This window comes from Aythya marila (genome assembly GCF_965140915.1).
Source record: "Aythya marila genome assembly, chromosome: 7".
Classification (NCBI taxonomy): Eukaryota; Metazoa; Chordata; class Aves; order Anseriformes; family Anatidae; genus Aythya; species Aythya marila.
The window spans coordinates 35289889-35316051 of NC_139048.1; the positions used below are offsets into that span (position 1 = coordinate 35289889).

At 43.8% G+C, this 26163-nt stretch overlaps 1 long non-coding RNA gene across 1 annotated transcript; it reads right to left on the reverse strand.

The window, feature by feature from the left end:
- Positions 1-1670: 1670 nt before the first annotated feature.
- LOC309880393 lies at positions 1671-25203 on the reverse strand. The gene is made up of 3 exons (XR_014317961.1): positions 25156-25203; positions 10939-11145; positions 1671-1779 (listed from the first exon to the last, which is right to left on the reverse strand). It is a non-coding gene; the product is annotated as an uncharacterized lncRNA (long non-coding RNA).
- Positions 25204-26163: the final 960 nt, after the last annotated feature.

Genomic DNA, 26163 nt, shown 5'->3' on the forward strand with positions numbered 1-26163 from the left:
ATGCCATCTCTTCAACCGGTGCTGCTGGCTGTGAGGACCATCAGCATCCTGCTGAACTTGATGATGGTTTTGGCGTTTTGGATGTGGCATCACCAGGCTGTCGCAGGGCACTCGAGTATATACTTCCAGCGACAACAGCACGCATATTGATCGTTGCTCTGACATCAATCACACAGAGGTCTCCCCTCCCCCTCAAACGCCAAAATAAATAAAATAAAATATAAAATACCCAGCTTGTTTATAGCAGAAATTGAAATTCCACATGTAATCAAAAAGTTGGATTTTGTCCTGCAGGCACTGGATAAGTTTCTTCGTATGAATATTTTGTAACTTTCTCTGGCCAAAAGAAATGTGCAAAATGTTGTAATGTTTCTGTGCTCTCCTTTGGACATTCCAGGCTTTTGCTTAAGCTTCTCATAAAAGGCTATTTTCAGCAGAGGGAGGAGAAAAAAAAAGCTTACAGTATGTGCCGAGTCAATAAAGTAATGCAAAACCATAAAACATAGCAATGATAACAACAGAAGATCTATAGATTACAAAGGAAATAAGATCGGGATCAGACAGAGCAGTAGCTGGAAATGAATACACGAACGCTAAAATAAGGCTGCTCCTAATAAACAAAGTTGAACCAAAAAGCATTTCAAGCGTTAATTTATTAAATAACTTTATTTTCGTGCCGTACAATTAAAAATATTTGTGGTTAGGAATGTTGGGAGACAGGAAGCAATTTAAACTGAAGTCTTCTAAACCCATTTTTATACTTGGAATGAAACCCAACCATGATCCAATCTTAAACCTCATGTTTGCATGCGCGGGGGCTGGGGAGGCCAGCATTGTTTTGTTTTATTTCATTTATTTATTTTCTGCTCAGAGCTTTTCTCTTCCAGGCTTTTAAGTCACTGCGGAGTTTTATGGAGCGTGCTCGGGGTGGCAGACGGAGCCACAGCGGAGCTGCGAGGGCGACGCCGGCCCCTGCCCGAAGCCAGTGAGCCGGGCGGGACGCGGGGCCCTTTGAAGTTGATGGGAGTGAGGCCCGGTGCTCACTCCCCTCGGGTTGGGGATGGGTCCCTTACTTGGGGAGTTCTTTAGATCAGACGTTCGCATCACTCGCTGGAAGCACTGAAAACACAAGCAGACAGTGTTTGTCTCCCCTCCGAAAAATCCACAAGCCCCAGTCAACAGCCCCCAACCCATCCGAGAATAAAACCCCACGTGAGAGCAGCTTTCAAATCGCGACCTTTAAAGCACATACGTGCATCTGGAGTTATTTTTATTTACCTTGTGCTTTTCCATGATCCTGGCATCACGCTGTAAGCTGCCCTCCAGGACTGCAAGGCGCTCCCGTGAGGCAGACCCCAAACTGGGGTCTGACAGCAGTCTGACTGCTGGCTGACAGCAATCACCCCGAATACTGAGCGGCTTGGCGGCGATGGGCTGGCCGCCGTGGGACTCCTCGGGTCACAGTGCAGAAACCGGGAGGATGCCCGGATGCTCACAGAGCGTTTGGAGCCCCGTAGCACGGGGCACGTGTCGCTCTGAAGCTCTGGGATGGGAGTAGCTGGTGGTTTGGCAGCCCCAAAAATGTTTGCTTAGCTCTCCCGGTAACAGTAAGCTGAGGTGGCTGCTACCTAGGGCCCGAGGAGCTGCTTTCTTGGAGCAGCACGGGGTGATGGGTCAGCGAGAGCAGAGCCCACACAGGTTCTGCCTGATCGGTTACTAACCAAGATGCACTTTTCAGATGTTGTTAATTGACTCTGATGAATTTTGTTCCGGTGGGACCTATTATAGGCAAAAATACAAGTGACATCAGAGCCATAACTCATAAAAATCAAGTCCCTGAATTACATCTGAGAGCAATATGAAAATGCAAGTGGGATTGCAACCGGTATCAAATAACTTTCTGTCATACCTTATTAATACCACAGAGCTAATAGAAACAGCTATATTATCATCCTAATGTCATTACATATATATAACACACGCGCGCGCATACACACAAACAGTGTGTGTAATTATAACAACATTATTTTGTTCACACAGCCTGAAATATGTGATTAGGCGGCGGCTCTGAAATGGCAATATTCAATCAGGTATGACTTGTACATTGGCTCAGAGCACAGTCTCCTACTTATGTAAAATTGTGCCTTGCTATGTGCGGCGTTAGCGTGGACGGCTCTGACAGAAAGTCGGAGCTGAGGCCACAAAGATCATTTCATCTCAAATCAGAAGAACCGAATCGTCATTTTGCAGCTGAAATACCCTCAGTGCCCAGCAAACTATCCCAGGCTATCATTTCTTGCCTGTATTACCTCAGAAAACATGCTAATTTATCTGCCAAAAATAGCTGCCTTTTCACAAAATCCTGAGTAAAATCTCTCCGGTGGAACTGATCCGAAATGCAACCAAACTATTTCGGTTTTAATCATAAAGCTCAGAAAGGAACATCGTTTGTTAGGGCTTCAGATGTGCTTCAGTTTCTAAATGTTGCACAGGAAATGCGCACACCAGCCATTTCACATCCATCTCCTGTCAAATAATTTACCTCAACTGTTTTGAGTGAAAATATCCATATGTATATATATCCCTGCGCAACGGGGATAGCTGCAGTTGTAAATATCGTCTCAAGAATGCCAGGCCATATTTACCCAAGCCAGTGGTCAAAGCAAGTTGCTATTCTCAGTGTGCCAGATTTAAATGGATTTAAGTAAACAAGCTGACCTCTTTCCACTTAGCAGGTCTTAGCCAGCACAGATCTTTTCCTGAACTTTTTTTTCTTTTCTTTTTTTTTTTTTTTTATTTATTTAATGAATTTGGTGGGCCGCAGAGGAGGGCAGGCAGCTACCTCTGAGGAAGCCGACGGTGCTGGCCAGGGAGCCAGGCAAGGAGGGCACGGTTTCCCGGGCAAGGGATGCACCAGCCAAACTCCAAACTTCCTTTCTTCCTGCCCTGCCCTCATCTGAAAGCAGGGAACTCCACATCTTCATTAACCCTGAATATATTGCCCCGTGCCCAAATCCTTAGGGCAACGTTTGCTCTTCTGTTTTGGGATTCCAGTTTTCCATTCTTTCCAGTTGGTTTGTGCGAGGACTTCTGACCTCACGGTTACTGGGATCTTTTTTGACAGCACTCCCATGAAATGCAGCGACACAGGGAAGGAAGGGGCTTCCTCCAGCAGCTGACGAAAGCAGGGTTGGTTTGTCCAGGCACCGGGACTTCCTCCCTCGTCCCTCTTCATGCAGACATTTTCCTGTAAGCTCTAGCAGTCACTTGTACACAGTTATTCCCATGACTCCATCCTTCATCCGAGTTACAAATGCAATAAAAGTTATGATTCATTCACCTAGCACAGTTTAGCAACTTTTAACCTTCGGCTACGCTGTCTTCAAGCCGTAGCTACCTAAGTACATTCTCAAGGCAGCTCAGCAAACAATTTGCTGCCCACATAAAACCACTAATGCTACAGCTACCCTGCTCCAGAAGGCCATATAGATCCTAATTGTTGAGCGTGACTCAAGAGGTCTCCCTGAAACTAATTTTGAGAAGAAATTACCTGCCGGGGTGAGAGGATGGAGCCACGTTCAGATGCCGGTACAGAACATTTCTGTTGCCCGTTGTGAAATTTCTTCCCATGAACTGGCATTACAGCTGGGCTGACATAACTAGGGATGTTAAACACAAGACTTGTCTGATAAGCACTGGAGAGGGTGCAGAAATGATTCCTCCTTTTCCTGATGCACGTAAACACGTCAAACTAGCATACTAGAAGGGAAAAGGAATCGATCTGTAAGTCCGGGCTTGCCAAATGTACCGGGTTATCCAACCCTTGTTTCCAAGGAGCAGAGATATCTGTCATACCGGAGAGTCTTTCTTTACCTCATCCCCAGCACCTCCTATTCTTGCTCAAGTTAGCTCTGGCCACGTTTCTGAAGTACAAGAATCTCTGAGATCTAACCACAATGGATCCAAGCCCCTGGGGATGATAGATTTTTTTTTTTTTTTTAAATCCTCTTGAGAAACAGATGCTTTGGCTCATCTTCATTATACCTAGTCTGATTTATTTTAATTGCTCTGGGTAACCAGAATACTATGATTGCATAATCTCAGGCATATGCCTTTAAAAGGAAGCCTTGGCTGCAATACTGAGAAGGCAATGTTAAATACAGAAAAAGTATTATGCAAAGTCTAATTTATTTTGGAAATCAGTGGAAAGAGTTCTGCTGAAAATTCAAGGGAAAACATATGCCACATTTGAATAATGAGTTGGAGAGGTGCTTTACCTAGGCTTTTCAATAAAAAAGGGCTCTGAAAATTGCATTCCTTCGAAAACATCTCGCATCCAAGCCCTGAACGTAAGTGAAATCAGAGGGCAGTTATGTACGTGGTGGCAGCTACTGCCCCAGGGCTGGGCACTGAGCACTATGGAGAGCAGTCGGACCCTGTACAAGAGTAGCTAGAAAAGTAGTTAATGGAAAAGAAAAGCAAGCAAGGGAGTGCTTTGAGCAGAGTCAATGAGAAACAGAGGCAAGAAAAGAGAAGGCCTGCTGAGATCCACCCTCGCTGTACCTAGAAATACAGGACCCTCGGTACACCAGGACAGGCTTAGCAGGACTGCAGAGAACTATCGGAATGCCTTCCGCTTCTCTTCTGATCTGATGCAATTCACAAGATGCCAAATATGACAATAGCTTGCAAATAAAGCTCTGCAGAGACTTTCTTCCAATTAACAACAACAAAAAAAAAAAAGGTACTTAGAGTTGGAACTAGAAAAAGAATAATTTATTCTGAAGTCCTGTCAATATAGATCGTCTGTTATTAATACACTGGTTGTCTGGAGAGGGACCCATACCTTACCAAGAGCTTTCTCTTTCTGTGTACTTTTTTAGATTATCCATTTGGACAAATGAATAACTGCCATAAATACTGTCCCTAAAGCCAGCGGGCTCTGAGAGAATTTGTCCAAAAATTTGGAGAAAAAACAAACAAACATAAAAACCCTGCCCTTGGCATACTGATACGCTTTCCTGTCTCAGAGGGAAAGGAAATGCCACGGATTTGGTAGGTTACCTACACTGCATTCACTATTTAAAAACATGGAACTGAGATTTTGTTTTGCAGGAAATATGTTAGATTCATCCTCAACAGCCTCGGTGTGCACAGAGGAATGTATCTGTGTAAAGTGTGTCTCTGGACGTGCAAGAGATATCGTGGAGGGCATTTAACCAAACACGGGCTTTGCACAAAGCTGAGATAATTCAGCCCAATAAATTTCACTGGTGAAAGAGGAGACCCATAATCATATCTTTTCTGATCTTTAAGAGAAACCACGAGTACTTTTCCCTTAATTTCACTTCGTATTATTTGTGTGGGAACAAACTTTTATTCAAAAGGACAAACCCCAGAACTGCAGGCAGTGCTACCATACCGAGAGGCCATGTGCTTTGAAACCAGGTCACGTAAGCTATCCATACTAACTTTGCTAATTTTTCCAGAACAATCACCTTTACTAATCAATCCCTGTGCAGCAAAACAAGCACATTCTTGGGAGACCAGCGGCTGCTCAGCACAGCTGGATCAGTGGGGATCTCGAAGACGCTGGTGGCTGCTTTCCTTGCAGTTTGCAGCACGGAGCTACGACTGATGGAGCCTTGATTTGTGCCTGGGCTTCTGAGCCTCCGCCGTAGGACACCTAAGAAACCATAATGAGCAGCAGTAGCAGAAGTGCTGCGAACAGGCAGTAACAACACAATATAAAGGCTGCACCTTTAAACGCCCACAAATTTACTTCAGGTTTGGAGACTGTAATGAGATTCCAGTTTGGCAGAATGAGCCCTCAGAGACTATCAGGAATATTAATGTTATCGCAGAAGTTTATTAGTGCCGGCATGTCTAGAAGTGGGTAAGGAAACCCTTTGGGTTTTGTTGCATTATCAGCAATTATCATGCAAAAAATTTCTTTTCCTGTTCCTCCCTCTGATAAGGTTTTGAAAAAAAGGCTCCACGAATAATCTTTGTGAAGTGTTTCAGTTTTTCATTGGAGCGGACGCTTCTGCCATTGCTGTCTGCGTACCTTCATTTCTCAAACAGTTGAAGGCTTTCCCTCTCCTTACTTCTCACAAACGCTGCTACTTCCAGATCAACTATTCCACGTGTCTCCTGCTCATGGAAGTTGTAGGTGCATCTGCCATTGCACAGAATTAAAACAACTCTTCAGATTTGGGGTCGCACATCTGTTTTGTTCACTTTTTCAAACCAAGCTACGGTCCTTCACTTTGCTCTCCTCTTTCTGTTTGTGCTCTGGTTTCTGCTCATGGAGAGGTATTGCCATCCCTTGATTTACAGTGGAAGCGACGTGGTTCTGTTGTTTATTCAGATGCCAAGAAGTCGTCGGTGATCGGCTTTGTAAGGAAAAAGCCATCAAGATGTAAGCAGGGGTTCCGGAAACGTGTCCCTGACACCAGAAATCCTTCCTGTCCCTTCTCTTCTTTTTCTTTTTAATGGGTTAAGGGCTATAAAATCTTGTGCCTATTATCTATGCTGTGATCTAGTGCCTTGATCAGTCTTTCTGAAAGGTTTGCATTCTTTTAAGCTCCTCATATGTTAAGGAAAAAAAAAGCCAGCAGTCACACCGACCGATGGGATTGGAAACTCAAAGCAAAACTCAGCACTGCTGCACGCTGAGGTTGCAGTGCTGCAGAAATCAATGGGCTTGTGGCAGGAGGCTCGGGAAGAGGAATGTGCCTGGGAAGACATCCATTCCTCCTGAAAGCACTGTTAGGGCTCCTCTATCCAGGAGGCACTTTTAAAGATGAACCAGACTTCTCTGACTTCAGAAGAAACCTGCCCACGCTTGGCTTCAATTGAGCAGCTGCATGGGTGCAGAATTTCAACCTTGTCTACATTGGGAAAGAAAATCTTGAACGTACCCCTTGCTCCAGGAGCCTTACAGCCCGAGACAAGGGCTCCGTAGCAGTCAGCTGCATACAGAGCAGGAATACCAAGCCCTTCTGAAGGCAGAAGCACCAAGCACCCACTAGTTTTTCACAAGCAGCAGAAGCAAGCTCCTGCACTGGGCAGCTCGCTCAAAGCCAGCCAGAGCACTCTAAGCCGGTGGTACCATCAGAGTGGTACCCCACCAGCATCTCCTCCCACACAGGCAGATATCAACAAACCTTTCCAAACAGAAGGCGAGGCCTTGATTCGGTCCTGGTTAAACTCTTGCTGCTTGGTGTGCTTTGAAAAGTGGGACATCTCGCTGATGGAGGAGCTCTTGGCTGTTACATTTAATTAAGGATTCTGCTGAAAGTTCTGCTTAAAATAACAAAGCTTGCTGTTTAGAAAAGCGTAGGTGATTCCCCCAGAGGCCTGGCCAGCATTCCTCCTCCTATTGTATAACATTATTGATTAATCAAAACTAATGCTCACAGCTGTTGCCTGATGGATAATGTCTTTGGTGTTTGCCCGCATACAATTATTTACTACTTTATTGATGTTATTTATTTCTTCATTAAGTATTGTTGGCTGTTTAATTATGTGAAACACAACTGCAAGCGTCGCTGCTAAAAGCCACGGGAAGGACTGCCCAGAGCTGAAATCTTTCAACCATGAACTCTAAAAATAAATCTAAAGATAAAAATATTTTAGCCAACGTTTTGAATGAAGACCATCAAACCCCAAATGCACTACATGTAATCTGGAGACCAGCGCTGGAGTGCCATGTTCAGATAGATTTGCAATGCTGATTTGATTGTGCATGGCAAAAGACCTTTATAGACTTGCATGTTTTATTAGATCTCCCAAACACACGAGAGGTCCCTATCTATTATTCTTGGTAGCTGAACGTTTGAAATAAATCACAGGGAAACTCTGATTTCCCAGAGCTTACACTTCAGGAGTGACAAAGCCCCTTCCAGGAAAATAAATCCTGTGCCGAGTTCCGGGGACCTCTCAAGGCCAGATGCTGGCCCTGTCCAGCATCCCTGGTGAAAACCGCAGTCTTTCTCAAAGAGCTCCCTTCACAGTCTCCCTTTTGCTCCCCTCACTCTCCGTGGGGGACACAGACCCCCGTGTCCTCCCTGCCCCAGCACGCCACTGCCCTTGCCCCTCCTCAGAAGCACCAGGCACGGTTGTTGCAGCAGGTCTCTGCCCAGCCTCACTAAATTAGGAGCCAACGTCTAAGCTGTGGACGCACATGGGATGAGAAGGGATGCACTGAAGCTTACTTAGCTCATGGCATGAAGCTAACCTTAAGAGAACTGCTTCCGAGCCATTGGGATCTGAGGGCAAAATTAACATCTCAAATTCTATCTGGTAACCACAAGGCAGTAAGGACTAATCAGATTTAAGGCACGAGGCGGCTTCCAGCAATCGCTAGGTACCTACCATTTCAAAAGAACATCGAGGTACGTGACTACAAATATCCTATTAGAGAACTCAGAAGGATCTTCTCGGTCTGTAAACAAACTAGAGGACGCACAAACCCTGTTGTTAGCTCACAAATCATTAACACACCTATAAAATATCCAAAGTAGCCTCTGTATCAACTTAGTCATAAAATAAAAATGCCTCGCTGACACCCTTTCCAAGCAGCCCTCAGCAGGCCTTTTCCCCAGGGCAAGAGAACAAACAGCTCTGGCAGTCCTTGCTTGGCCATCAGCTTGTTATTTGGTAGCTCCCAGCACCAATGTTTCCACACAGCTCTCTGTAGAACTTTTCCTTACTTCTGAGGCTGTGCATTAAAATTAGTGAGGTCTTAGCTACCACTTTATGAGAAGTGCATAGGACGGCCAGTTACCAGATCTCTAAACTCCCTATAGCCTCCACTTTCTCTTCAGGAGCGCAGAGGAGGGCCGTTACCACCAGATGTGGTGATCCAATGTGCCTCAAACTCAGAGCATGGGCAAAAGTTTGCTGTTGAGGCCAGATTCTGTCCATGCTTTCAATACACAGTGTGCGCTCACATCTCTGTTAAGACCCCACGCTGTCGGGTGGTATCTCCGAGGGTGAAGGAACACACCCAAAGGACAATGTTCAGCAGTGTTGGGAGTACACAGCTGCACGGGACGGCCACCGAAATCAAGGTAAAGCAACAGAAAAATCAGGCAATGCCTGGCAACCAGCCAACATCTCCGTGCCTAAATGCTCTGCCCTCATAGCCTGGGTCTCTAAAAAACAACCAGCTGTCCAGCGGATTCATTCCACCCATGCTCTGCTCCCTTTTTGCTGGATTTACAGCACCTCGAGGTGTCACAATAGTAGTTCTAAAAGACAGCAGAGGGCTAAATGACCGCAGAGAAAATGCAACAGAAAGGCACTGAGAACAGAAAACCAAAGAAAAATAGTAAACAGGCGTGTGTCTGTTTGTGTAAAAGAAAAAGAAACACGATGGGCCTAGGGAATTTGGTCTCCATTTCCCTCTTGGTTTCCTACCCAACCTCCACACTTTCATGCATTTCCTCTGTCTAGAGGCAGTTCTTCCTCCTTCTGTGTTTTGAAATGTCCCAATCTTTCCTGTGTCCCTTATGCCCACATTGTGCAGGGTACCATGGGCACCCTTCCAGCAGAGATGTGCAGAGTGATGGCGAGCAGAGCTAGGATTTTCAAAGGAAACTAAGGAAGTCTTTATGGAGAACTTGGTGAGAGTTTGGCACTTGGCACTCTTCTCCTCCTTTGAAAGTCCCACCCTACAGGAACAATCTAAACAAATGTATGCCCCAATGCTGATAAATCCATTTGGAAAGGTATCAAAGAAAAGCTTGCGAGGTCTGGAGACCTTTGAAGAAAGGGAAATATCCTGCCAACCTGATGCTGAGATCTATCTTGTTCCACCATGTGGTCCGAATCATCAGAGATCTCCATGGCTCCCCTTCCTCCTCAGGGCATGCAGGGCAGCACTCTGCCTTGCTGAATAAAGGAATTTGGGGGCCAGGAGGACAGCATTATTTGAGGAAAAATCAAGTGAAAAATTACTTGACAATGGCAGTTGTTACTGTGCCTAAAAATATCTCAGTGACTCAGATTACTGAAAACGGCAAAGCTATAGAGCAAAACCATCGTCTCTTCTCAGCAGTCAGCTGGCTTCATTCACTAGCCTGGCATCTCTTTCGCCTTATGTTTTTAATATCATAAGAGTGGGGTGGTGTTTTTTTTGTTTTTTAAGTCTACAATAAGTTAATGTTTAATGGATTGCCATGTACTGTTCTTGGTGTTTACATGCTCTCCAACTAACCAAATTTGTAGAGCAAATTAAAAGTCTGTAAGACCAGGAAAAGCGAATTACAGATATTTGTTGCTCAGAAACTATCGCCTTGTTCAGTCCCGCATGCCACCAAAATAAACGGTTTCAATTACGTTTTCACCTTCCCCAGCAATATTAACATCTCTCGCAGTTGCTTGCCAGGGCTATTGCTCCTTAGTCTGCAACTGTTACGGCTTTGTGCACATATGCTTCCTGTGAATGTGCAACCTTGCAAAGTACCACGGTCCCAGTGTTTGCAGTGTAACCTATTAAACCAGGCTGGCTCAGGACCAGGAGCACCAGAGAAGCATGGGAGAAGGAAAGGTGGAGACGACAATGCTGTTGATGCTTTTTTTTTTTTTTATACAAATGAGATACGTGGGTGTGGCCTGATTCTTTCACCGACCAAAATATAAATAGCCAGGTAGATTTTTCCACTCCCAAATGTGCAAATCGCCAGTGAGTGGGGTCCCACCACTACGCCAAAGGTAATTGGCTTGGCTTCTCCAGAGGTTGTTACACATGGGGGACTTGGCCTGTTGACCGAAAGGCCAAGGGACCCCTCCCCTGTTCCTCCCCAGGGCCTGTCCTGCCAACCGCTGGGAAGGAAGCCAACAAATTACTCAAAAACACACAGTGCTGATGGGAAACTGGGGGACCCCGGGAACACCACCTTCCCCACATGCATACTTTAAATCTATTACCTGCTTCACATGATGTCTTGGGTTTGCTTTTCATGTGGCTGAGACGTCTGTAGCGAGGAGACCTGAGGTGACCTACTTCTGGGCTGGAAGAATCACTGTGGTGCAGAGCCCACTGCACCTTTATGGGAAGGGACGAGTGAATCTCCCTGTTCCACGGCATGGAGCAGCTCCCACACCAGCAGATACAGTAAGCCAGCATCGTGGGACCTAAGGAAACAAAATAAAATTTTTAGGTTTGAAATCAACAGCGAAATGTTGATTTTCTCATGTTATTGATAGTAAAATTCCCCTTGGCACTGATGGGGCCAGGATCAGGCCCGGGCTGTACCCCTGTGTTTTCCCAGGCTCATGAGAATTTTAAATTCTGGATTTCAAATGATAGTTTATTTCTGGCTGACCTGTTTGGCTTGAACTGTTACGTGTTTTTGACTGTTGGACTTATTTTTAATCTACTGTATTAGTACACAAACTTAATCAAGAACAAAATGTTACCAATGCAGAGTTTTGTTCCTACCCCCTCCTATCAGTGGAGCAGTTTAAAGTTCCCCAAATCTATAGAGATCTGCCTGCGACATCTGACTCCTTTCAGAACATTACTACATTCCTTGTACTGTAAATATACAAAGGGGAGGGAAGAGGCAAACATGAATGCACATCGACTACAACTCTCTTGCTTACAAGAAATGCCACAGTGCAGATTTTAACAATTAACATTCCTACCATGTAGGCAGCTACGGATAAAGCTCATACTTTTTTTTTTTTTTTTTTTTTTGGTCAAAGAAACTTCTCTCACACACACATTTGGGACATTTTTTGTCATTTGATGTCAATGGCAGGCTGTGACATTCCTCTGTGTTATTTTTTTCCTCCCTGCTATTTGAAGAACGAGATTTTATCTTTCTTTCCCATCCCCCCCTTCCTTTACCCCATGCCTATTTTACTAAAACCTGCCTTTCGGGTCAGCATGCTGGTAAGAGATTAATTTTACACTGCAAGAAACACCAAGCAGACTATTTCAGCTTTGACATATGAGAAGCCTGTTACAATATTGCAGTTTCTCTAAATTAAATATTAGGAAAAATTAAACCCAATTGTGGTTCGTATTCCTATGGAAAATATTTCTGTTCAAAACAGTCCCTCCATGCTAAATGACTGAAGTAACTGAAAACACAATAAATATGCAGCAAGTTAAAAACCCAGATTATTCAGGTTTTAAGGCTTATAACTAAAAGTGGTTTAATGTTTCATGCCTAATAATAGATTACTCCTATCACATTTCTAACCTTTATTTCTACCAGCTTTGAAGTCCAGCCATATAAAGACTGTTTGTAGAACCACACGAAAGTTAAAGCAAATATTACTCAGAGTGATTCATATGAACAAGAATTTGCAATGAAGGCAGAGGGTTTTTTGTGTCTGTATCAAAGGAAATGAAATGTTTGCAATATTTTCCAGTTGATAAATGCATTAAAACATTTTAGTTGTGTAGTACGAACATTGCTGACATAAACAGACTTTGACCTGAAACAGATTGTATTAAGCTCTGTGGGGGAGGCGGCATTACAAAAAATAATAAAAATTAAAAAAAAAAAAATAAAACATAACTTCCTAGATTTCAAAATCTGCCACAAGGTCACTGCAATCCTTAATTAGCTGAATACATTAAGAGAAGGCTAGAACACAGATTCTGTAAAGAGAGCAAGTGTATGTTTAATCCTCTGTTCTTTGCTTACAGATTACCCTTTCAGAATGAGTAACCTTATTTTCTTTTTAAATATCTATTTACCTTTTTGAGCTTTGCATAGCAAAGCAGATTTTTTTCACTGTTGCAAAAGAAATTAATTTGTTGCTAGTTGCTATGCATTGGCAGGATTTCTGCATAAAGAATGTAAGCCATCTATCTTTGTATTCAAGATATAGTTAATCTGGCAGTTAAAATACTTTGGAAACATTTTGATGACTTATCTGGAAAAGTAGCTTTGCATTTTCAAAGAAAACTCAGAACTGTATTGCAAGGGGAAGATAAAAGATATATGAAGTGTTTGTTCCAAGCGATACTATTCATTTAAAGATCAGAATGTAACCCCACCCAAGCAATTATTGTGGAAAAACAAGAGAAAAAAAAATCCTTATACAGCTCTCTGACACAGTCTTTATTTGGGAAACAAAATAACTATATTACAGTTATAGCCTAATGGATTGCAAGCTGTTTTATTAGAGTCAGCTGAATCCTGTTTAGCATAAAAAAGAACTCTGTTTGCTATCAAGAACACATTTACATTAATATGACTTTGACAAAGTAAAATAAAATCGCATTAAGATGATGTAAGTAGATAAGACAATGAAATCTCTGTGAGATAGTTTTGGCACACCAATTAGAGTCAAGTCCCTACAGGAAAGAAACATATTTTTACACCAAGTATCTATGTGTTTTTAAGTCACAGAGTGGCCAAAATTAATTCCATGCCTAAAATATTTCCAGCAAGCGAAAAAAAAAAAAAAAAAAAAAAAAAAAAGAAGTTTATTATTATGATTATCTTTATTTTTCCCTTGAAAAGGTAAAATTTCTGATAAACTGGCTTTTTATTTGCAATAATACAAACAAGTTTTGTTCTCTGTACTAGCCTGTAATCATCCTGATTATTGCAAGGGACTTTCCAATATAGAGCAGCTGAAAACAAGGTTTTAGATTACATGGTAATTTAGGAATGCATGAAAAGCCAAGCAGTCACCATAATAGAGCGCTGCATAAACTTCATGGCTTTTACAGCAAAACATAACATATGTTTTGTGATTCATTCAAACGACTGTTCCGTTTTTTTGGGCAGGCTTCTATCGGGCCGCGCCGGGCCCCGCTGCCCGGCCCTCACTGCGGGCACCTCATTCCCCCGACAGCGACGACCACCACAACACAACTTCGATGCCTCTCTTCTTAGTGGGGTCCTGAACAGACGGGCAGTGATGGATGGCGATAACGCTGCGGGTTTTGTGCCTAATCAGCCCTTGGCAGCCGCGATATTTCGTCGGTAGCGACCCTTCCGCATCCCCTCACGGCCCTGCGTTACGCAAGCTGCGCAGCGCGGCTATTCCCGAAGGCAGCGCTCCCGCGCAGCGCCGCCGCGGCCACCACCAGGGGGCCCCGCTGCGCCGGGAGGCGCGGGGCGGGCCCGCTCCCAAAAAAAAGGGGAAAAAAAGCCATTTCGGTTGTTTTTTGCAGCGCTTCCCATCAGCCCGCCGCATGTGCTCGCCCATATTCGCGTGCCGGGCTCATGTTTTCTGTTGGCAGCCGCTACGCCTCGGTCAGGCGAGGCAGGGCTGGCCAAAGCGTGAAATCATCCAAATTCAGTCACTTTCAGCTGCTAAAAAATGCAACTCCCGGCAGCCCTTCTACATTAACAGCACCTCTGGTGTGCTCTGAGCCTTTCATCTCCTTGGGCAAGGGACATCCTGCCGTGGGGGCAGCAGGGCTATCGGTGAAAGGAACACCAGTTTTGTCTGATGGGGGAGCAGGCACCTCCTGAGGCGTTTATGGCCCCACAAAAAAATATTTTTTTTTTAATTATAAGTGTTTCTTCATGCAGGCAGGATTGGCCCCATTCTTTGGGCAAGTGGATACTGTGCAGTCCCATCTATGCGAATGGACACTAGGATTAAACCCAAATACAAGCTCGCTCTTTATTTGGGGTTTTACAAATACAGCCAAATATTTTGTTTGGGTGTAGGTATTTATTTTTTTGTGCCTCTGGCAAGGTTATCAATACAAATACTAGAATGCCAGCCACAAAAGCCCAATTCCAGGGCATAGATGGGATTTTGGCAAGAACTGGAGAAGAAAAAAAAATCTCCGTAGCAAGCCCATGCAAATTCCCTTGGTTTGGGGTTTACTTTGCAAGTGTAAACATTCACCGGGTTTGTCAAAAGGCTCGCAGACTTGAGAACCTTTTGATCAAACCTTGGCTGTGTTTTGAGGAAACCTGTACTGGAATATGGTTTTCAAGATGCAGCTCAGTGGCTTTGCTTTTGAAATACAAACAAGCCCCGAAATTCTAACCGAGGCTCCAAACCCTCACACAAGCTTTTATGGCGCGCGGCTCTCGCTGATGCATAGGGCTTATCACCTCAGGCTACGGCCCGGCTGCAAGGGCATGTGTTTCATAAAGTCTTTTTCCTGAAACAATGCGATGCAAGCTGTCAGAGTTAAATTCAGGACAAGGCATTTCTTTAATTCTGATTTTTCAGTTATTTGCTTTATACGAGGAGAGCCTGGCTGCTTCTGTGCTAAGCGAGACGCACATTGCCAGACAGTATGTTTTAAGTTATTTTTAAAAACGCTGGCTTTTGAAGGCTCTTAAATCCTTTGATGTAAATGAAAATAAAATCATAGTTTGAAATCTAACAGAGACTTTTAATCTTGATCTTAAAAGCATGAATCATGCTACAGCATAGAGTAGGGCTATTTTCTGTCCTTTGCATTCACCTTCCCCACACATGTTGATATTTATGGGTGGCAATTAGAGATCTCAGGTAGTCCCAGGTGCCTTGTGCCAAGCTCTGCACACAGCTACTGCCTGACAGTCTACGGATGAGATTTCTAGAGTCTTACTCATTTAAATATGACATTTCAAGCAAGCCTGATTAAAACAAAGCAAAGCAGAAGCAAGATGTCGCAACTTCCATGTCGATCTTAGATTGATTACTGTCTTGGGAGAGGAGAACTAGTGGTAGGGTAGGGATGTTGCAATAAAATTGCAGAAAAACTTCTCCCGTAGCCACCTTTGAAAATCCAGCCATCATTTTCTGCCAGAGCTGAGGCAGAGCCCAAAGGCCAGCCCCAGCCCAGAGAGAAAGCCTGACCACGCGACTGCTCCTCTGGATCTCACAAGTGCAGCCGCTGCAGGGGTGCTGTTTTTCAAACAGTGGGTGAAGAATGATCACCTGAAATGCTCACATTTTTAATCGAACTTTCTTATGCCTTCCCTTAATGCTAAAAGGAAAGGAGGACAGGATATCCGATTCAACAGTGCCGTAGCACGCTGACAGAGTCCTTCTTGGGGGAGCCGTGTCACACACCTTCTCACCACGAACTGGGTCACTGCCAATACCCCAACATCATTTCTCCCAAAGTGCTCCCCAAGATCCTCCACCGAGCTGACTGCCTGGGAGCTGCAAGGGTGCAGCACGGCTGGTGGCAGCCAGACATATTGGGGGCCTTCATCCCCGTGGTCATCCCAAGAGCTGCCAGGAAGCTGCTCACAGCCTGCGAGTGTGTCTGTGAGCAGAGGCACGCGGTGCGGGAAGGAGGGACCTGACCCTTGAGGCCGTGCCACAGACACCGTCAGACTTTCATTCTCCAGAATCCTGCCATGGTTTTTGTCCCAGAAGAACAGGCTGCGATCAGCAAGAAATGAGTTCTAGTGTTTGCTTACAAGTTGCACAGTCTGCTCCTGGCAAATCTGAGGATGACTCATAATGCTTTCCACAGTTACATCTGCCAACAGACCACGACAGAATAAACAATCAAGAGAAATCAATCAAATTCATCCTACTTGTATGAACCAGGCATGGAATACCACGTCTGAATCCTTCTGGATTTAAAACTCTTTATGACCTTCACTTGAGTTTTAAGGTGAAGAGTTTCAACATTTGTCCCTAAATAAGAAGTGCCAAACTAATAAAACAGCATGGTGGAGTTCCCATTTACTGCACACAACAGTCAAGATACTTAGACTTATTGCTCCCACTACAATTGTAATTCAGTTTCCTTGCTCATACATAATGGTTTTATCTACTCTGAATGGGGTTATCTTTAGTTCCTTAACAAGCCCATATAATTCAGCTGTCACAGTTTCCACAAGAACACTAACTTGGAATTTCCTGCCTTTAATTTGGACTAACTCCTGTCTACAGCATGGCATTAAAGATGTTTCCAATGTGTGTGGTGACTACGAAATTCAAGCAGTAAGTACATGTTACATATACATTTATAATGTTCAAGTAGGGTTTGTAGAGGTAGCATCCCAAAGTAACGTAAGGATCTCATCTTGACAAATCTAACGTTCCCAGCTCGCCTGCCTCATCTCTGTCTCTACTGTAGACTTTGCAGCTGGGCTCTCCTGCCCATGCAGGTTGAGACAACCCATACGGATCTGCCCCATGTCTTTTCCCTGCCACGGGGACTTTTCTGTTTGTCTGACCATGAGAGGATGGTGGTCCTCAGGACAGAAATATCTCCTTGTACACGCAGCAGCAGCACACCTGCCTCTGAAACACATTTGGGGGAGCACACAGTCGCTCCCATTGCGCTGAGCTGTGCCCAGTCCCCAAGGAGGTTTCTATTGCTATCTCTATTTTGTAAAGAAATGAAGCAGGACATTTAGTGGTTGAGACCTGAGGCTTCCCAATTAGCCATCCAGTAATGTATTGACAGATGGCTGTTTCTATTTTTGCTTCCCTTACTCCAGGCCCATTCATTCAGTGTGCTCCTTTTAATTACACAGAACCATGTGCCCAAAAGCTTGCCTGCCTTTTTTTTTTTTTTTTTCTCCCCTCTGAGTGCATTGGTTGGTCTAACAGGAGATGTTACCTTTTCCTAAAACAGTGCTCATACTTGGCAGTTCCCCTGCACTTCAGGAGACCAGCAGCTCTTCAGAGAACAGCCACTATTATCTCTCCCTTGCCTCTCAGTCCCCTGCCACATACCCACAAGCCAAGCTGGCAAAGGAGGAGCATCAGCACGCAGCAGAGGGCAACAAATGTTCAGGATGAGGTGATCTGCATCAGGACAAACTCAAGCAAGGCAGCATCACATTAAGGCCTATTAAATCTCCCTTTCTAGCTTTCCTCCCTCAAAAGCACGGGTGCTCAATTCAATATCCATGTAAGCCAAAATACACAGGTGTGCAGCCCAGGAGTGACGTGTTGTTTCAGCCCGCTTCCCCTGACTCCATACCCTCTTCTCCTCCCAGAGATCTTCTACAGTGTTGGTAGTTTTCAAACTAAGCAGGTTCTAACGTGCAGGATAAAGAGAATGGGAGGTAAAAAGCTAGACCCACAGAAGGCTGGAATGGGTGACCTCCAGCATAGCTCTGGGGGGAATGAGCTGCCCCCTTGCTGGCTGCAAGCTGCCCTCCCTGGAAAAGCCAAGGGCTGGAGCCAGACCAAGGGGCTCTGGCCTACCTGAGGAGAGGCAGCACCACACACAGTTTGGAAAACGCCATTTCTGGAAGATCTCAACCCAAAGACCACTGCTGTAATGCTGCTTACAGGGAATGGCTCTCACCCACTGATTTCCTGTTCACCTGTGATCAATGACCCTATGGAAAAATGGCATCAATAATGAATAGGCAGCAACTGATATGCTTTGTCTCTCCAGCTCTGGCTATAACAAAGACCATCAGGTGGTACAAATTACTTCACCGTATTCATGTTGATTTTTACCAGCTGGGAATCTGGCTCACGTTTTATCTGGTTCAGGAGGGAAATAAAACACAGTATCGTGGCTGAACTGACAACACAGGTAGACTGCAATTTCCACAAACTCTGGCTGGTGGGAGGGTATGGCTCTTTGCACTCACCAGCTGGCACAAGCACAGTTTACCAAGAATGGAAAAAAAAATATCCAGGCACAGAGAGGCTGCTACTGGCTTGGTTAGGCATCGCGTGAGGCTCTGGCACAAAATCTCTGCATGAACCAAAGCTTTCTAGAGAGTCTGTGAGAAGATGCAAAAGCCTGTCCAAGGCTGAGCAGGCAGTGCCAGTGACACAGCAGATGCATATGTTTCTAAGAATACTGACTGGCAGCCTGGCACTCTGGTGCGTGCTGGAAGCTGCGCTACTCACGCACACACAGCCACTATCATTAGAATTTTGCTGCTTTGGCACCTCTTCCTAATTTACTTAATTTCTATTTATACCACTCTGTTTCTGTTTTGAGCCTTTATCAGATGCTGACATGTTTTCTGCAGAGCCTAACTTTCGAAGGAGGCTTTGGAAAGAAAACATTCAAGGGGAGCTTAAAAACGGCAGAACACTTGGAAGGGCCATGCCCAACCTAGCAGTGGCCACTCTGGCTATGAAAAGACAGCTTGGCCAGTTTTCTCCAGAGCTAGAGCAGTGCTCTCCTGCCTGGGCAAGGCAGATCCCTGAGTGGCTGTGGAGCAGCTGGAGAAGCTGTGAAGGCCATCTGAGAAAAACACAGCCTTGCTGACAGCAGGCCTAGGCTTTCCACACATGGGTCTAAGCCTCCATTTTCCAATGAGGTCTGCAGATCAAGAAGATTGATAACCACAGCATTATGTTCTAGCTCTACCTCTGGGGTAACAAGCAATTGTGTCCAATCGATGAGTACTTTTGAAATAAATTGCCTGGTTAGCATGATCGTATTGCAAGCACGGGCAGAGCGTGGGGGGTAACTCTTCCCTTTGCCTCCATCTGTGACCCAGCGATATGTCTGTCATGGCTTGGCTGGAGGACATATGGAGCTCCCGAGGAACAGCTTCTAGGAAGAAGCTGTATATGTTTTGCTTGAACTGCACTGATTTAAAGTTTCAGCTGTTAAACCTCCAAGAGCTCAAACACAAGTAGCAGATCAGAACGCAGCTGTTGATGTTGACATGTTGCTGGCCTTATGGAATGAGGATAAACAGCTGGAAATGCATTTGATGAACTGGGGAATAGGGACAGAGCAAAGAATTTCAGGCTCACTGGAACACTACAAAACAAACATGTCCTCAACTGAGGACGTCAAATTCTTCCTTTGCAAATCACTTGTAGATCTTCCATTGCTTCATACTACAATGGGCTTCAGCTCTCTGGCTTCAGAACAACACACATGCCAAGGCTGCAGGCTTCCAAGCTGGCCAAGCCCATACAGACTGGTTGTTAAAACTTCACAATATGGCAAAAATATTTAAGGTGGATGAGTATCATCCAGAAGCAGAAGATTAGAGAAGAAAAACTTTGGCGCTCTGTTTTTGGATGACTGAGATACAGAATAGGTTCAACAAGAAACCTTCTTGGAGGAGCCTTCTGTTTTTTTTTCTTTTCTTTTCTTTCCCCCTCCCCTTGAATAATTACCCCATTAGCAAATTCTCTGTGCAGAGTGGTCCCAGACCTCAGAGCACACTGCTCCCTACAAGCCCCTGTCTCAAAGGATAGGTTTGTCACTGACAGCTGTAGGACTTCGCAACAAGCCATTCCTCGGGGGACCAGCTACTGAAGCACCAAAAGACCTGTCTTAGAGAAGACTTAAAACTGGGGAGCTTATCTCTGTATTTCAGTGGCTCCTGGCGTTGTACTCTGCTTTAATTGTTGCTGTTCTGATGAAAGCTTTTTCGTTCAGTACAAATGCCTACTTCATGATGTCATCATCTAAGACAGAAGGAAAAAAAAAAAAAATAACCCACCAACGCAGCCTGGAGTAGTCAGGCATGTGACGATGTATAAATAGCTCTGACAGAACAATATTATAAACTCTATCGGTACAGCTGAGATAAAAATAGCAAGTTGCTGATTCATCTAAGATATCGGCTAGAGGGATGGCAGGAGGTTCAGCTACAATAAACCTTCCCAGCTAAAAGCATGCTACTCCACCATGAATCAGCTCCTCAAATCTTTCATTCTTTTCCAAAAAGCACCTGTCTTGTGCTTCTTCAGTCCTCCGCTACTGAACACATGAAATATAGGGACTGATTTTTTTTTTTTTTGTTTCCCTTATGCTGAAATGTGCTACAGTCAGAAAATTCTCTAAGGCTTTATAAACACGTAGGAAAGACGGAATCATTTCTAAAACTGCTTGCCACATGCTTGGCAACAGCAAGGTTTGATGGTATTGCTCACAGCTTTTTCTACATTGCCTACCTTTAGAAAAACAATCAGGGGACCATTATTTCAATAAATCTGGAAATGCTGAACCAGACTTGTAAAACATCTGAATCTATAATGCCTAGGTCATTTTATGGTTTTCAGTAAGATACATGCAAAGTCAAGTACACAGCCACAGATGGTGTTCTTTTCAAACCTTTCAAATGAAAGAAAATGAAACCTCACACACCAAGCCTAGAAATACATGAATTAAAGAAACAAAACAAAAAAAGAACACAAGATGGGTGATTTGCTCCTTGGAATACAGCAGCAGTGATTACTTGTGCTGCATCTCACATGGCTCAGCACTTGTGTTCTTGTTTGAGCTCATTTTTAAGTACCAGGATTGTAACAACAGCCGTATCGATGCTATGCCTACTCTTCACAGAAAGACCCCGAAGCAAAGTACATAGGACCAAAAACTAGTGTGAGTTCTGCAAATTCAGGTGCAGCTGCTCTTGGGAAGCAGTCTTGCACTACAGCCTCTGCTTCCACTGCACATGTTACAGTGACAACAAGCTGCCCAGGGGAGGATGCTAGCTGGCCACAGATAAATATGCAGCTCCAGGAATCCCTTTCTTGTGGCAAATTCTCATACAAGCTCAAGTGAATTCTCCCACGCTGCAGCCAGCATATTTTTAGACACAACTAAAAGAGGTCTTCGATGTTTAACTTTCATTTTTTAACACTACAGCCACATGGCACAAAAGAAGCACACAAAATCAATGGTAACTTGTAAATTGGAAGATGAGGTTTCTCTCCCTTCATACAGGGCAAGCTACCCTGTAATGTGAACAAGACCACTCAAAAGTGCATTGACTTGGACTAATGGGTGGGGACAGGGAATTTACAGCCTGCTTTTTCACCCCCTGCACGACTGTCCCCCCAAAACCTGCTTCTGCATCACCTTGTGGTCACTGTGTAATGATGACAAAACCTCCAGAAGCAAAGTCAGCCAGGTAAAAATCTTCCTGCTAGATATCTGCGGACACTAGGTGACAGAAATAAGCTCTCCTCAAATCAATGCAATTGCTTTGCCGTTGATCACCCACAATTCCACTTATGAGTAACCTATTAAGTTTCTGTGTGATAGCAACTCATGTCCACATTGTGTTCCTCAAGAGCATGACCTTACACTGCAATCATCATCCCTGTGGGTACCGACAACACAGACATGAACACCACCAGCCCCACCGAGCAGCTTGCTTGGTACAAGTAGAGCGCTGTATCGACTGCCTGCACCTTGGCTTACATCAAAGCAAAGTTGCTTGTTTAGGACCATTAAAATAAGCAAGGCTTATGCAATGATGGAACTTTATATTAATTTTTAAGACTCGCAGATGTTGCAGTCTGTACATATGGGAATAATGCCAAATGCTACAATGACAAAAACAAAAATTATATTGGTTGGCGTTTAAAGGTAAAGAGGCAGAGTGAAACATCTCACCCCACCACTAAGGCATTGTACATACCTGGTTTTGTACACATCATTTAGTTAGCAGCTTTGCGTTTCTGATAGTGACCTAATTAAATAATATTTTTATGAGCACAAAACTGAGAAAATGTTTGTGTCCTTATTTGCTTTTAAACTATTTTTAAATCAATAAAATCATTCTTGCTTTGCTCAGAGTAGACTTCTGCTGAACATGAATTTCAGAGAGCAAAGCCAGCAGTAATTCTACCTATCTGCCACATCCCCCTCTGGGACAAGCAGAGCTGGGAAGAAGCACAGTTTTGGATGTCACTGCACTGCTGTGTAACATCTCAAACAATCTGAGACTCCAGTGTGACTTTGGCTGAGGTTGCTGGATGATCAACATATTGAGGTGCTTTGCAGAGAGCATTTAAGTGATGCCCAGTTATCTGCATAAGCAACATATGTTTCATATTACCAACATCCCCCCTTTGTATTTCAATTGCATGTCAATACTGGTAGAGCCTACTGATTCTAAGATCAGCTTCAGCTTTGAAGCTTAGCACAATAACAAACTGATCTGCCATTTGTTTATGTTAGTAATAAGACCTACCAGCAACTATGATTTGATCATGGCCGTAACAGCAAGACAAGCCAAAGGAAACCTTCTCAATAAATAGGAAATGAAGGAAGTGGATGGGTTGTCTTGCAGATCTTCTAAACCTAGTCCAAGTGATGGTGACACCTTTGTCACTGTCTTTCCTGGGCATCCCTCCCTGCTTCTCCTCCTGCCCTGCCTCCATTCCTTCTGCCACATGATCAGCTATATGAATTATCCTGTGCCTTTGGCCTGGGACAATGGATGTCCTTGTATTGCAATTCAAAGCCACCTGGGAGACTACAGCTGCATATGCATAAGCACTGGATAGTTTATTCCATTGTTTTATATATATATATATTTATTTATTTATAATATATATATAAATATATATATATATATATAAACATAGCAATACCACAACAACTATAGGCATGCTACATGTGAACAGATCAAATATATCTTTTGTATGTAATCAGTCCTGATGCATTAGCCTTGCATTTCTGAGGTAAAATAAAGTTGGTTAACAGAGCACTCCTAAGCCAACAATTTCAATTTTTGGTATCTCTTCCTCGATACCTATACCATGAGTAAACACGTGAATGTAATGTTGGCTCAGTGGATTTTACAGTAGAGCATTCTGATAAATCCATAGACTTACATGTGAGTAAGACTTCTAATACAGCACCACAGTTTATTCCCGTTTGCAGTTTAATGGAGCTTTTCTGATTATTTTCACAGCATCATGCAAGTTTTTTTTTTCTTTTTTTTTTTCTTTTTTTTTTTTTTTTCCGTACTGCACAAAAGGGAAAAGCTCCTAATATGTTCCTGAAATGCCTCATGAAGTTAATGCAACTTATTCTCTATCATCACGAGAATGATACTGGAATGAAAGTCAGTACTTTTTCTCAAAGTCTCTTTATATTCAGTCCTCACACAGCATAAGGGAGTAAACTCTCAATTACACAAAGGCACATACAGAGAAATCCGTCAAAGTCAATAGAGTTATTCTGGACACCTGAGTAATTTGTCCCTGGGTATGATTCATTCTCCAAAATCCACTCTGAATGTCCATAATGACCATCTGCTATTCACTTACATTTTTAGCTCTGTTACAATTCTAATTTTTTCCATGTTTCACAAATAACCTGAGTCAGTTTATTTCAGAAGATGCTGTTTCTCCAGCTTGGCTTCCCTATGAATAACCTCCATCATCACTATGCTACTTTTACTAAATGTTTCATTTTTAACAATAAACATCTATCCCAGATGCCTTATTTTCAGCTTCATTAAATGTTTTACTAGTTCATCTTGAGTCACGTCAGTATTTACCTTGGACAGGGTTCCATATCCTTCAGTTTCTAATACCAGAATTCTCTAGACAAGCTTATTGTTCCTGGCTTGACTTCTCCAAGTCACAGCTTAAAACTTTTTTTTGACGTACTAAATAAGATGCAAATTCACCCAGCTATGTGCTCTGCTGCATGCTGCCAGCTCTGCCTATTCCAAACATCTCTAAACTGATTTACTTCAATTTCTGTGTACACAAAGGCCCCAAACCTGCACTCAGTTACTCTGAGGTAATTTCAAAGTCATTTAATCACAGCAATTAGCAGAAAAGAAAGCAGAAATTAGATATCAGCCTTTCAGGCATCGTACCACAACAGGCCATTTCTACTGACCTTCTGCATCCTAGAAAAACGGTGTCAGGAGGCGTTGCCAGCCCCTGCCTCCTTTACTGGCACCTTTCTATTTTTCCAAACTTAAAACTCAAAGGCTTTTCTGAGAAATGGGACTGCTTTTCTTCAGTCCAGCTCTCCTTCCTGCTCCTGACAAACAGCATCAACTTGTGCTGAGCTGTGCACAGCATGAAGATCATTGTGCTGTTTCTCGTGCTCACCTACGTACTGAGCAGGGCAGAAGAAACCTTGTAAAACAGCGAGTGGCAGCGGGATGCCACGTTCACCAGAGAGGAGGGCAGCATAATGTGGACGTAAGTTCTCCAGCAACAACACAAATAATGCAAAGCAATGGCAATAGCAAAAAGAAAGGAGGAATTGGTTTTGAGGGTCATATTGGAGCAATGCAAAGCCTAGAACGTGTAAAGGCAAGTGGAAAAGGTTATGCCCCTTGGGAGGCTGTGTAAGAGCAATCTCTGGCTTTGGCAAGAGGTTGGCAAGAACTGCTGTATTGTAACAAGATATGTAAAGGAAAGTAGCCACAGCCATGGGGAGGAGCAGTGCAGGTATCAGAGAGATGGGGCTTTTGGGAGGGTATTGGAAAGACAGTTTGTCTGTGTAGGTCCCCAGTGCTAGTGATACTTGAAACAGCTCAGTCAGCTTACCCCTAGGCGGTCCTCAGCTGTAGTCCACAGAGCCTTCTGGATCCGCACTGCTCCTTACTGCTGTATGCACGCTTGCTTGAGAAAAGTTGTTCTAAATGAGAACAAGACAAAGGGGAACAGAAGTTTGAGAAGTGGAATTTTCTCAATAATTTTCTTGATCTTTATGCTGAGTTTACTTCAGGTCCCTTTTCAAAGCAGTAGCACAAGAAAGGCAGTGTGAGGTTTGATACATTTATATTTTATATTCATGGATTGCATTGGAATAAAACATTTTGAATTTTATATTGGATATGAAAAAGCAAAGGTGTCAAGCTGGGAAAGCGCTTTGAAAATAACAAAGGACTTTATGTGGGATTGTTTGAGGTCATTTTATCTGTTGTTCCTGACAGTATTTAAATACCTCTTTTCAATTTGAAATGCCTTTGCTTGTCACTCACAGAAATCAGTGGTGGAGACTAGCAGGGCAGCTGGGTACACACCACAGGGGGATACATGAGGAGAGAAGCACTCAGATTTTTGGAGATCTCCAAAGCCAGTATTATACCTCTGCCAGCAACCCACGTTTGTCAAGAGGTGTCAGTGTGGCCTGGAGAAGCCGTGAGCCACGTTCTTGTGAGAGGGGAGAGAATTTCAAGTCATGTCAACTTCCCCGAGCAAGACACTCCTAAGAGCAGGTCGAGGAGATGGCTTTACATCTCAATCCAGGCGTGTAACAGTTTTAAGCAGAAATTCAGGATATTGAGCTGAGCTTACAGTGCAATGACTTCGGTGATTGCTACACATTCAGATACGTGGGGCTAATTCTGAAGTACCTGGCTTAGGTGCTTTAGCAATAGCAGCACATGTAAATAATGTCTGTATTTAGCCCACATGCCATTGCTAACATCCAAAAGTTATATCTGCACAGTGTAAAGAAGATAATATTTCTGTTTACCCTAGGTAATCCTGTGTCTTGTAGGCTCTTCTCCTGTGATTTGACCCTAAAGGGCTCTACTGACAAGAAGACAA